The sequence below is a fragment of the Homarus americanus genome, unplaced genomic scaffold, assembly GCF_018991925.1.
Source record: "Homarus americanus isolate GMGI-L3 unplaced genomic scaffold, GMGI_Hamer_2.0 scaffold16430, whole genome shotgun sequence".
In the NCBI taxonomy this organism is placed as follows: Eukaryota; Metazoa; Arthropoda; class Malacostraca; order Decapoda; family Nephropidae; genus Homarus; species Homarus americanus.
This window is the reverse complement of record NW_024729259.1, coordinates 1,001,795-1,016,498: the sequence shown is the minus strand read 5'-3', so window position 1 is coordinate 1,016,498 and position 14,704 is coordinate 1,001,795. Positions and strand designations below refer to the sequence as shown.

The window sequence follows — 14,704 nt, the reverse complement described above, 5'->3', positions numbered from 1 at the left end:
AAGGGAGAGGAAGGAAGAGAGGAGAGGAAGAGAAGTGGGGAGGAGTAAGTGGTATGAGAGAAGAGAAGAAAGATGAAGGGGAAGAATAGCATAGAATGGGGAGAGAGGAAAGAGAGAGAAGAGGGAGAAGGAGAATGAGATAAATATGAGAGGGAAAAAGAAGAGAGGGCTGAAGAAACGTGGTAATAGTAAGAAGGGTGAAGATAAGGGAAGTGAGAGAAGAAGTGAGAGAAGAAAGAAGGGAAAGAAGAGAAAAGAAGAGAGAATGATCTGGTGAGAGGAATCTGGTCCTTGGGGAAAAGAAAGATGAAAGCAGAAAAGGCGAGATAGAAAGTAAGAGAAACAGAAGGAAAGGGAATCAGTAAAGGAAAGAGAGAAAGGAAAAATGACAATATAAAAAAGAGGATAGAGTGGGACTGAGAGAAAGAAGAGATTAAACAAGGAGAAACGATGGAAGTTAATAAAGAGAAAATACAAAAAAGAGAATCGTGTATTAAGATAAAAAAATATATACTGTATGAATTTAATGCTGACAATACGAGATACTTGTTCACAATATTTTCTCAATTTAGTTTTAATAAAGTCAGTTTAAATATACGATCGTTGCAGAGATTAAATATCCTTATTCACTTACACGTATAATACCTTTTTTTTAAGTCGAGGTTAATTCAAACAATATTACTCTTATTCTGTAATGTAATTCAAAACTCTATTGGTTGGTGTTTTTAAATAAATGAATGTCCATAAAAAACAATATTCAACAAACCAAATAATTAATAATCTTACCCCCCGAAAAAAAATCATTGAAAAAAATAATACCAAACAATTGGATACATTTCCACAACTCTTTAATAATTCCAGTTTGCAGTGTTGCACAGTTTCCAGGTTACTATGATATCCAATTATCTCCCAGAACAGACGGGCAGAAAAGACCGCAACACAATCCAACACTGACGGTACCTCTAATTAATGATTAGCCCTAAGGAAATCTCCCTCACCACACACCCCCCTCACACACCCCTCCTCTACCACACCACCACACCACCTCCTCCATCCTCCACCACATCCCCCCCCTCTCCTCCACACCCCATCTTCCACCACACCCCTTCAGCCTAGGTGTGAGAGCGAGAGATAATGATAGAAAATGAGAGCGCACAGAAAAGTAAATGACACACACACACACACACACACACACACACACACACACACACACACACACACACACACACACACACCCTGATCCACCCCAACTTCCGAACAATCAACGATCAACCCTTACACACAAGCACCAAAAACACACACAGACACACACACACACACACAACCATCCACCCCCCCTTGCCAATGAGAGATCTCAATCACTCAATCACGCTCAAATTGAAACGTCAATTCCAAATTCTGGCTACAGGAAGTGAGGTCCGCGCAGCCAATCAAGGTTCACCCAACAGCCCTCCCTCCCTCCCTCCACTCCCCTATCCCTCCCTCCACTCCCCCTTCTCCCTCCCTCCACTCCCCTCTCTCCCTCCCTCCACTCCCTTCACTCACTCACTCAATCCCTCCCTAGGCCGGACGCTGACCAGCAACTGAGTCACTGAGTATCGCTGTGGTCACCCTCAGGCGGTGTGGGCGAGGCAGGAGCTGGGATGGACGCTGTCCCACACAGGATAGTGGACGCCGGCAGTCGTGTCAGCTTCGTTAGGGCCTGGACTGGGGTGGAGAAGAGTGGAGGGGGTGGGGAGAGAAAGAGAAGGGAGAGAGAAAGAGAGGGGAGAGAGAGAAAAGGAGAAGAGAAGGGAGAGGGGTTGGGATAAAGAGAGAATATAAAGAACGAAAAATATAAAGTTACTACCAGCAGATGGTCAAGACTCGTTAGACTGGTTTTAAATCGAGTGAATGACTTGTGTACAGTATCATAACTCATGACTATCACACAGCGTCTGTTAGTAGTAATGGTCAACACACAGCAGCATTTCATTAGAATAGTACTATTAATTCTGTAACCTTAATAGGAAAATTGATGGCCATTATACCATTATACCATTCTTTTTATACATATATTTACCTAACGCTGCACTACTACTTCTATTGTGTATTAGAATATTTAATATTAAGGTAATAAAATGGTGGCGAAGGAATGGCTATTGGGGGAGGCTGGAGGCCATTAAAAAAAATAGTAGTAGTAGTGGCAAAAGTTGTTATACATATTAATAATTATCTATACTAATTGTTATAACGTATTATTTGTATTACTCATTAACATTATTATTATTATTATTATTATTATTATTATTATTATCAACATTATTATAACTATTATTATTATTATTATTACCTGAATAGCCGTAATAATATTCCTATATAATTATCATTACTATATATCATTAATAACCACTGGCGGTATCACAGTCTCATTGTAGGTAAAGCTTTACAATTTACACGCGTCTAATATTCAGGTACAGTCAATGTTAATTTACGCGCTGAAACCCACCAGCAAACTCTCCCCGAGGCAAATAAAAAATAATAATCTCCTCCCCGATAAGATAAAACTGACAGACTTTCATTATGCATTAAGTATGTCGTCACTCATGATGCAGTAGAGAGTTATGGTAAGAGTTAGGTGTGATCATTGACTCAGGTCCAGCTCTCTGTTTGACGTGTACTGGATATGAAGAGCAAGTTTATGACTTATCATTTTTATAAAAAATACACCACTGGAACTAACTTGACCTGAAACTAACCTAACCTAACCATAAATGACCTGACCACCTGTGTTTGCTGGACTCTATATAACGTTCCTGTAACAACTACAAAAAACAGTTATCACTTTTACACACACACACACACACACACACACACACACACACACACACACACACACACACACACACACACACACACAACAATCCTGGGTACATCAAAGTAACTCACTATGTACACACCCCATTCATCCCATTATTACGGAAAGACGAACACAAATGGCTAATCTAACAAGGACCGGCTGTAAATTAATTAATGATTTGGCTACAGCAGAGATAGTTGTAGGGGGAGCCACGTGGGAGTAAGAGGGCGGTCAGGGGAGAAGAGGGGAAGAGGGGAGGGGGGGAAGAGGAGGAGGAAGAGGGGAAGAGAAAGAGGAGGAAGAGAGGGAGGAAGAGAAGGAGGAGGAGCAACAAGGGGAGATTAGGAGGAAGTGGTGAAGAGGAGGATGAAGGAGAAGGTAGAGAACGTAGGAGGGGGAAGGAGGTGAACTAGGGGGAAGAGGAAAAAGGAAGGTGATGAAGGAAAGGGGAAGAGGGAAAAGAGGGAGAGGAAGAAAGGAAGGAAGGAAGAAGCTGGAGAGGAGGGGGAATGTGGGAAAGAAGAAACACGGGAGACGATGGGGAAGAGGTAAGAAAAGTAGTGGAGGGAAAGAGAGAGAGGGACAGGTGAGAGGGGAGACGACCGAGTGGAAAAGGGGAGGAGAGGGGAGTTTATAGGAACAGTCGGCAGAGAGGGGGAATACTGCTTGAGGGAGATGACGAGAGAGAGAGGGAGATGATGTCAGAAAGGGAGGGGAGGGCGGAGATGACTAATATGAGGCCTTGAGGGAAGAGATGGAGTGATTATGAGGGAGTGGTTAGGGAGGTGGTGGCAGGAAGGTGGCACGGAGGGAGGCGCTGGTGGCAGGAGGGTGGCACGAGGAGGCGCTGGTGGCAGGAGGGTGGCACGGAGGGAGGCGCTGGTGGCAGGAGGGTGGCACGGAGGGAGGAGCTGGTGGCAGGAGGGTGGCACGGAGGGAGGCGCTGGTGGCAGGGAAGTGATGCTGGTGGCAGAAGAAGGAGGGTGACAGGCAGGCATGGGACAATGACAATGAAATTGATTACAATTACTTTGCATTTGTTCAATTACAATTGGTATACAGTTGGCCAAGGAAAGTAATCGATTGCAATCACGATTGTTTGTTCCAGAGAACTCGGCGATAAATTAGTTGTTCAGTGCTAAAGAGGGTGGGCCACACCCTCCCTAGACCCGCCACTGGCGCCAGAGATACACGGTGGAGGCAGACGAAGATTATTAAAGTGTCAATATACTCCTGTCGAGGGCCTGAGTTTTCATTGCAATATTATAGCAATGTTATCGTCACTCTGAACATATTTTATTACAATTTCAATTATACTTACATTTTTGTAGTCAATTACAATTACCCTGCAATTATTTTAATATTTAATTAATTAAAATCGATTATAATTACAATTACCGCAACTCTAGGTGTAGGAGAAGGATGGGAGGGAGGTTTTGCACATAGAACAAACACACACACACACCTAGAGGCGCCTCTTTTTCCCAGCTTTAAAAGAAAATTAGGGTCTCATAACCTCTTGTAGTAAACTGGAGCCTCGGAAATTGCAGGTCTCGTATCAGCTACAGTACACAGGAGGTGAGGAAACAGTAGGAGATGGCGAGCGGTCTCCTATCCTATACTGGGACCATGAAAACATTATCTCCTACCCCTTATATAAACCGAAACCATGAAAATTACGGTCTCCTACTTCCTGTGATATACTAGAACCATAGAAATTAATATCCCCCACTTAGGGAAAACCTAGACTATAGAAAACGGGATTCTTCTATCGTGTATTAATTTATTTAGTACATCGAAGCCTCAGATGATAATAACAAAGCAATTAACGAGCAACAGTGAAGCTTGAGGGAATAATTATAATGGTTCATTGATAGTTATTGATGATGTCTGGTAATTACTGGTGTGTGATGATAATGATGTCTGATAAGTTAGTGATGGTCGGTGATGATGGTTGATAAGTTACCAATTGGTTAATGGTAGTTAAGTTAATGAGTTGATGACCAATGGAAATTGATGGTACCGTACTGTTGTTATTACTTACTTATAAAAACACATTACTACCCACATCAGCCAGAATAGACGATAAATTCATTCAACTACACTACAAAAAAAAGAGTAAAATTAAATCATCAGTAAAGTAATTGCAAAATGGTCAGTGTAATTACAAAAAATAAACAAGACTGACATGACCAAAAACAAACTGTAATTATTCCCAATCACATAACGTGTAATCAAAGTCTTAAACCTAATCACTGCTCTGGAGATTAGATAAACAAGGTTAAATATACCTCCACTGTGAAGCCCTCAGTCTCATCAGCTGTGTGTGTGGTAATTTTTCACGATAAGATAAGTATATATTGTACCGTGGGTGTTCTTAAGACTCTCCCTACTCTACCCAACCTTCCTAGTTTCTACTTTTAGCGCCTCTCCCTCCTCCTTCCCTCCCTCACTCACTCTCTCTTTCTCTTCTCTCCTTCATTCTTTTTATCCCCTCCTTTCCCCGTGTCTTCCTCGTTCCAATACCTTCCTCCCTTTTCGTTTTTCTCTGCCCATCTTCCCTTCCACGATCCCTCTTCCTCTCCCTCTTCTCTTCCTTCCCCCTCTTCCCTTCCTGTCTGTCTGTGTTGGGATAGGGAGGAATGCACCACAACAGGATATGACACCATAAACAGGGAATCACGTGCCTCATGACACTGTAAAGCACGACACGTCATCACCGAAGGATCGACAATACATGAGGGAGATGTGTAGGATTTATTGGTGCTGTAGGAGGAAGGACTGGGAGGTAAAAGTCTTCCCGTGCCGGGAATCGAACCCGGGCCTCGCGGGTGAGAGCCGCGTATCCTAGCCACTAGACAACACGGGATATACTATGTTAGAAAATTATATAGTATAAGTAGTCAAGCTATCTTTAAAAACATGTCTATTTGATCCTAATACATGATGACAAGTTTAGGTCATGAACCCAACATCAGAGTAGTGACGTCATGGTCGTCAGTGTTGGGTGGAAAAGGAAAAGATCAAAACAAAACCCAAAGTTTAACCTTCTGAAGAGGTAATTATATACTATAGTATTTTGTTAATTTTCAACGTTTGTTACTTTTAACTCTTTACATCCCGTGTTGTCTAGTGGCTAGGATACGCGGCTCTCACCCGCGAGGCCCGGGTTCGATTCCCGGCACGGGAAGAATTTTGCAGACTGCCTCAGCGACGTATACCTGTACACCTAAACCTCACAGTGGTCAGTGGCGACGAACACAATAATGAGTTTCACTCGTGGGAGAACAAAAAATTCTTGAAGATAATGAGACGGTGATCATGTTCCAAACACAGCGTGGGTCCTCCCATCTGTTCAGTACTGTGTATAGTATACATTACAAAGCTTCAGCAGCTAAGGTCTAAACTCGTGCACTAACTCAGTTATTCTCTCACCAACAGCATCAAGAATTTAGGAAGGCGCGTGTGAGTGTTCCGCCAGGTGACCCGGACACGTGATTGGTACACTAATAAAAATTACATATTTGTTCTCCCGTTAATGCTATATTGATATCTTACTTTTGTCCCAATATGAACACCTGAATGATTATTTATCAATATACCCCGTGCATATAACTTGGTCTATTTTGCTCAACACTCTATGGCCACATCTTCTAAACACCTGGAGCTGTAATGAAGTCTTCAACAAGTCAGCATAAACTGTACAGTATTAATACACAAACAAAACTCATAATTTTTTGTGGAATCTGTTTCTTCATGAGACAATGTTAATTTTTTGGAAAATTTTACATTTACTTAAGAATAAATTCAGTATTGTAGTAATATATGTTTTAACCATTTGGCACCCCAGCTTAGTTCACTGAATCATTAAACTGGTTATATCTGGGACCAAACTGCGTGTTAACTGTTCTAGGAGGAAGTGAAGGTAACACCTTTGGGTATGTTAATGAAGGTCAGATATATATGGGGTTACTACAATGACCTTCGGCATAAATAAAATCAATTGTATAATTCCACTTTGGATAACACGACATACAGGGCGAGTGAATAAGGACAAACTTAATGGGACTGGTAGAACTACATTCAGTTGTTGTAGATTTTTTAAGGTGCTTCAGCTTCATTCATAATGTCTTAAGTTACTTTTAGCGACCGACAAACAATATACTTAAATAAGGCCAAATAATAAAAGAGACTGTTAGAGTAATGAGCGCGAGCATCCTCACGTCCGCGGTACAGGTGAGTCGCGGGTCACTGCGTGGGCTGGCCGTGATTACATCCCGTGACTCATAACCATCATGGTGCCACGTACCCGCCAAGGCAGAGCTTTGTTTTGTTTTATTCCTGGAATAAGAGCGATATAAACGCCATCTGACAACAAAATATTATAAACATTTGACTTATGCAATTATTACCTCGAAGTAAAATACACAGCCAAGAAAACTTGTGTACACAGCAGGTTGTTGATCTGGGCTACGCATCACCACCTGCCACCTGAGACTGCGTAATAACCAAGTAGATTATAAGGATTAAGAATCCATTTGCTGATGACCTCAGCTCTATCCCACGAGACATCGTCACGGTTAAAACTAAACCAGTGTGATTAGTCAATGTTTCCAGCGTACAAGAGTTGACTTACAGAATCAACGAGGCAAAATTACTGATAGAAGCAGAGGTTACATCATTTCCGCACCTGATGAGACAACTAAATGTTTTCATCTCTTTTAAAACAGACGGATTATAACATTCCTTACTTTAATTATCTATATACAGAACTGTTAATTTATTAATACATTGTGTTCATTTACCGACGATTGGGTGACCATGAAGTGAGTTAGGTAGGATTGATCCGTCTTTTCAAGTTGCTACATAAAAAAATATACGGCTTGTGATGAACGTTGACCGCCTGTTCATCATACCCTTCACAGGTTACAATAAATAACTATGATAACTGTATCGCCTACTGTAGCGTTGAAGTCATTAGCCAGTACAAACTTAATCCTTGGTAGAGGAGAGAATTTAATAACGAAAATGTAATTACTAGATAAAATTACTTGAAAGTGGATACACTCTTCCTTCAGAGTTTAATTAACTTTTCGATGACACCTGACGCTATAACGAAACAGTGACGCCGACCGTATGTTACGAATTATGTGGATTAGCGTGTTAGCATGCTAGATTAAGTTGAGTCAGGACAGGTTAAGATAATCTGAAAATAAACCAAGGGTCAATTATGTTATAACCTATCATGAAAAATAAACTATACTTAAGCCTAGGCTAAGTATAGGTTTAGGCCTAGTCTGATAGTAGCAATTACTAACCAATGAAAAAACAGGTAACAAAAACGGTGTGTAATTAACCTGAGCTGTGGAACGATTATTAAAAACAAACAAATCCATCCCAGCGGTGTATAGGGTCGCGAAGGCCACACAAAATGAACCTTAACTCATCAAGGCATAAAGGTGAAAATACTCATTATTATCCCATTCGTCCAATATCTTGTTGCTCCATATATGCTCCAAGTTTAATAAAAACTACTACTGCGTTCACATGATACCAATACACATACATACATACATACATACATACATACATACATACATACATACAGTGCACGTCAGCAACCATATACTGTGGTGCTTTTGAGTCCATCATCTGTCGTCCAACACACACACACACACACACACGGCATATGACGGCGACGCCTACCTGGAGCATGTAGTGTAATTAACCTAAGTGCTACAGACAAATACAGGTTGTCACCCGCCAATAATATTGAAAGCATTCACCTCGTGGGCAACAGTGCTGTCATAATGAAGGTGTAAATGGATTATGTATTTTGTCTCTTGTTGTTGTTGTTGTTGCAATGTTTTGAGTCGCTTTAATAATTAATTAGAATATCAGAAAAAAGTATATTGTGAGGATGTGTTTAGTTTATTTTGATATGTGTTGATTAAATCACTTCAGGTACTGTACAAGTACTAATAATACTGATTCATAATTTATATCAAGATTTGCTCCCTGTAAGCTTATTTCATTTGATGATTAAACACTTTAGCTCTACTTGTGGGGGTTAGGTTAGGTTAGGTTAGGTTAGACTAAGGTGAGAAGCTTCTTGGACTGAAAAGATATTTGGAGAAGTTCTTCATCCCTTCATGGGACGAATTCCACCTCTAAGCGGAGAAAGTCTTAAACAAGAGAATTCCTATATAATGAACCATCAAACAGTAAATTTCGGAACAATTTTGTCCAAGTAAAACCTCAAAAACTTCGGCGAATTCTCAACTTTTGAGAAACTCGATGCAGGAAACTTCCAATGTAACGAACCCTGAACAAGTAAATTTCGAAACAGTGGTCACAAAGAAATGGTTTAGTCCTAATCAGAGAAACCCGACGCAAGCGAATCTCATTGGGGAAGAATCTTTATAAACTGAAACCCGAAGCAGTAAATATCGAAACAGCTGAATTTGAGCTCTGAAATGGACGCGAACCCCCACTCAGAACCCCTTGGCCTTTGAACCTCCCATATTCAATTAGACCAAGTAGTGCTGACAGCCACGAGTGGAGGTGGCTCAGCTCTCCACATTATCAGTATCTAATTGGGTTTGGGGGAAGGTTTTGCTGAGATAGATGGTCGGCCATGATGAGATGTGATGTGATGTGTTGTGTTGGTGGTCTTTGATCTCCTGTCGACTAATGATGATGTTTTTGATTCTGCTGTAGGTCGGTGGGAACCCTATTATTCCTGCTCGTTAGTGCTAATGGTCGTCAATCTTTTCCCCTTTTATCTCATTCGTTTTCCAGTTAATTGCTATATTTTTTGCGTTTCTTGTACAATATAAAATTACTCTGCCTGAAAATAAATTGAAAAAATATTACGTGTTGCCCAAATTTCGTCGACATATGAAATCCAATATTTTTCCCCTCCTTCAATTATGAACAAAAAAGTCTTTAAACTTATCCCTGAAAAAAATCTTTGGAAACATAATAGAATTAGGCTTCAATATCGAGCCAGGGCACACTCCCCCCCTCGCTCCCCTACACTGTTACCAAGGCAACGGGTGTTTCCCCTCATAATCTCTTCTGTCAATATCCAACACGTCATTCCAAAATTATTCTTCTGTTAAAATTTACATAACTACCTAAAACTATCCTGATCACCAATTCTAACTAGGCGGCGTGATAGAGAAAAAGTCGTATAATGAGACAATTCTTCAACAATCCGGTACAAAATGCTGCTCTAAAAGTGTTAACGCTGCACATCTTCCGGATCAATGAGGAAGAGTTTTGTGCGCCTAGATGCAAACTCATAACTTGCTTCAGTCGACTGTGAAACTGTAAATTGTTTGGACGTTGCGACGATTGTCAATAAACGAAGCTGGAAGTACCGTTATTGATTATATATGCAAGGGTGGGGGTGAGGGGGTGGGGGTGAGGGGGTGGGGGTGAGGGGTGGGAAGGTGGGGGTGGGGAGAAGGAAGGAGTCGAGACATTAATGAATATATACATCCAAGTTCGAGTGGCAAACAATGCGATTTATAAGGCGGGTTGTCGGCTGGGAATGGGGTTGAGTTTTCTTGTGTGGGAGAGTTATGTGCTGGGATACGTCCTGCCCTGTTGTGGATGAGCCCAGCCTGTCTTGTGGGGTTAAGTGATAAGCCCAGATACATCTTTGCTTGAAGCTAAAGATGTGCCTTTTGGGGAGACACTATTGTCTTGGGTGATATAACATCTACAGAGGAACGTCTTCTCTTGTGTGAGGTAAGTTATGTGACGCGACGATAAGTATTATTTTTGTTCTGGTTGAATTAAGGTCGTCGGTGTTCTTTTATCGTATTTAAGAGCTGATCTTTAAAGCATAGTTCCTTACTTAACTTTCTACACTAAACAAGAGACCTTTAAGATATAAGAAGATAGTCTAATGTCTGGTGAAATTAAGTGGGCCAATATACAGTATATCTTGCCTCCTGTACTTGTGTCCTTTACAGATATTGAGGCACTGGGAGATAACATTTTTAAACAGACTTAAGATTTTCTTATGGTAGTAAATTACAAAGTGAGACACGTCTTGCTTTAAACTACGATGTGTCACTTCCTCAGACAGTGAAGCATTGGCTGATTATATTAGTAAGTAAATATCCTAAACGCAGTCTAAAAGTAGGAAGCGGAGTCGTGACTGTCTCTCTCTACGTCTGTCTCTCCATTTGTCTATGTCTCTAGTCATTTCTTTCGGTCCATTTATCAATACTATCTTCTTGTCATTTTTCTTTATTTGTTTATTTCTTCCCTGTTTCCTATCCTACAGGTATTTTTTCTCTATACCTTATTCGCTCGCTTCCCTTTTCCCGCCCTCTCCTTCTTTTCCCTCACTCTCCTCTCTTCCCTCCCTCTCCTTTCCCTCACTCTCCCTTCTCCTATTCCCCCACAACACCTCGCTGCTCCACCAGGAATGATCCGAGGAAGTAGATGATTCACCTTCCTCAAAGTTCCCTATCTATTCTCACTCCTCCCCCTCCTCTCTCTCTCTCTCTCTCTCTCACCCTCCTGTTCACTTCTCCTGCTTCTCTCGTACCAGGAACCACCCGACGAAGAGAACTATTGCAAAGCTTCCACCCGTTCCTCTTCCTCCGTCTCCGGCAGTATAGAAGCGGCTTTGTAATCTCCACGATGACGGAAGTAATTGACACTTAATGAAATCGGTCACGGGCTGCTGGAGTCTTTATTACCAACTTCCTCAGGTGGTGAAGGCTTGGGTGGCGAGGAGGAGGATGGGTGGGGTGGGGGGATGGGTGGGAGAGGAAGATGGGTTGGTTTGGGGAGGGGGGGGAGGGGGGAGGCAGTGCCGCTCATATTAATTATCGATCGTTCGCATAGTTGTGAGCGAGTTGACGACGCCTTATAGTTCAGACTCTGCTTCTGGTGCTGCTGTGTGCGAGGGATCATCTGAAGATTAGACTCCCCGCAGAGTAGTAGTAGTAGTAAAGGCAGACGGCCTGCCGCCTCATTCCCCAGAATAAGAAACAAGAATGTGTAAGCCTATAGGGGTAGGGGAAGTGCTGAGGCGGATCATTGGAAAATGCAAAATGGAGGTGGTAAAGGATGATGTCAGGGTAGCGGCAGGGAACCTGCAAGTTTGTGCTGACCGCCAGGCTGGAGGGGAAGCTGCCATTCACGCCATGAGAACGATATTTGAGCAGCGTGATCGTGAGGCAGTTCTCCATGGTTGACGCTTCCAACGCATTCAACATACTTAACCGCAAGGCTACACTGCACAACATCAAGATCAAGTGTCCAAGCTTTGCAAAGTACGTTGAAAACACCTATAGGAATCCATCAGACCTCTATATGATGCACACAGGAGGAACGAGAACGACAAGATAAGGGCATATGGGGAGAGAATTCTGAACGTTGATCAAGGCAGCTTCACTCCGCTAGTGTTCACAACCTCTGGTGGGATGGGACCAAGTGCAAGATGTTTCTACGCCAGACTCGCGGAGTTGATCTCCGAACAGAAGCAGCAGCCCAGAAGTTATGTTACAGCCTAGATGAGATGTCGACTGTCCTTCTCTCTCCTTCGGTCGGCTTTGCTCTGCCTCAGGGGAACGAGAGCTTCTGCCCCTTACTCCGACAATTGCTGCAGATATTGACTATGAGGCTAATAGAAGTCAATAATGCCGTATAGATCTGGTGGCTCAACCAATTTAACACAGATAGGATAGCTTATGTATTAGGATATTTAATATTAAGCAAAATAAATGGTGGCGAAGGTGTGGCTATTGGGGGAGGCTGGAGGCCACGGTAAAAAAAAAAAAAAAAGTAGTAGTAGTAGTAGTAGTACACTATAGTATGTGTTGTGGTATATTCAGGTATGTATGTACTGTATTGGTTTTTTCCGTAACGAAGGTATAAATTTTCGTTCTGTATGTATGTACACTACAGTATGTATGTATGTATGTATGTATGTATGTATGTATGTATCTGCATGACCTACATACGTAATATAATCTACCTTCAGGGTATAACATCACTGGTCGGTTATGTTCCAGAGACCAACGACCTCACACTGCCAGACGATAAACATCACAGAAAACTGGGTCAATTTTTCCCTCACTCTACATGATTATTCTCTCCTCTTACTTCACCTGTCACTCTTTATTGGCTTCGTATTTTTTTTTTTCAGAAGAGACAAAAACCAGAGGCCTTAAAATTACCTAATTATTTGTCAAAAGAGAAGTAAAATAAATCCTTCTTTAAATCATAACAAAAATCACCCCGTAGTGTCACTCGATTTTCTTTACACTAACAAATACAAATACACGAATGAAAATATTACATATACCATAGTAAAAAAAACACTGTACTTGTTTTTTCACAATACTAAAAACACAGCCAAACACAACCTTCTCTCACACCATATAAAACACAGATACAGAAAAAAAAACGCGATACATTTCTTTTATATTTTTCGCCGTATTCTGTTATTACGAGTATAAATTCCGCTTAATCGCCTCCATTACCATACATCTGACGCACAAATCAAGAGGTGAATCGCTGTCACGCCAATTAACACGTCAATTGGGTCTTTAACGAGCGATTTGTTCTCATAATTACCAGCACATATTTCACACTTGTTGCGCAGCGGCCCGGGACAACAAACTTATATTTCACACACACACACACACACACACACACACACACACACGCACGCACGCACGCACGCGCGCACACACACGCACACACATTGGTTATATCAGATGGCGGGTCGAATTAGATACCGATGTCACTTCACAGAGAACCAAGGTCTATTTTTTTCAAGCCAATTAAATGTTTGTTTTTTTACCACCCTTTCCCCTTGTCAAATATATATATATATATATATACTGTATATATATTTGTTTTAATTCTCGCACGTCCTCTCCTCGTGTATACAGCAGAGTGAGTGGCCGAGAGCAAGAACAAACACAGCCTCTCTTTTTATATGTCAAAAATTCACTCTTCCTGCTGTACCCTCCTCATGAAACACTCTCGATGCCATGTTCTCGCCTCGTCCACATACTGTACACCGCTGCTTCCTCCTCAATGCTTACAGTTACTTTCATCCACTAACACATTCATTCAGCTGTCGTCTCATTTCCCTTACTCTCTCACACACTCAACCATTCATCCATCCATCTCACGACACCCCCCCACCCCCCTCTCTCTCTCTCATTCTTTACCACACACTCATTCAGTTTTCCACACACACACTCATCCGGTCTACCAAACACATTCGGCTCTGCATCCATTAACGCTCACCCATTCATCCAACGCTCTTACCCATCCTCTCACATTCAGTTGACATCTTCGTTCACTCATTCACCCATCCTCCCCAACCTCCCTCCCTACTTCACGCACTCTTCCCCCCTCCCTCACTCACTCCTCCCTCCCTTCCTCACGCACTCACCCGTATCACCCACACACAGTGATATAGCCGTGGTCGCCTCTACCATTTGTCCCTGGTCGACTGAGCGCTGTCAGCTGGTCGACTGAGCCCTGTATATTTATCTGGTCGACTGGAGACGCTGCATATATGTATAAGATGAGGTGAACGCCACATATGTTGTGCGGTAGGCAGGTGTAGGAGGAGGAGGAGCAGGAGAGACGTGAAGAGGCAGGTGAAGGAGGAGTAGGAGGACGTGAAGAGGCAGGTGGAGAAGAGACAGAAGGGAGGAGGAGGAGGCTGGTGAGAGGTCGGCGGAGGGAGGGGGGTGGTTAGGAGGTGAAAAGGCAGGTGGGGGAGTAAGAAAATAACAATAATAACAATACCAATAACAATAATAAACCACTAACTGAACAACATGAATCTAGGACCCACATCTCCAACGACCC

The 14,704-nt window shown here is 42.2% G+C and overlaps 2 non-coding genes across 2 annotated transcripts; one reads left to right on the top strand and one right to left on the bottom strand.

Annotated features, from left to right (window-relative positions):
* Positions 1-5,636: 5,636 nt before the first annotated feature.
* On the bottom strand, positions 5,637-5,708 carry Trnae-cuc. Its single transcript has one exon. It is a non-coding gene; the product is annotated as a tRNA-Glu (tRNA).
* A 249-nt stretch (positions 5,709-5,957) lies between these two features.
* On the top strand, positions 5,958-6,029 carry Trnae-cuc. The gene has a single exon. It is a non-coding gene; the product is annotated as a tRNA-Glu (tRNA).
* Positions 6,030-14,704: the final 8,675 nt, after the last annotated feature.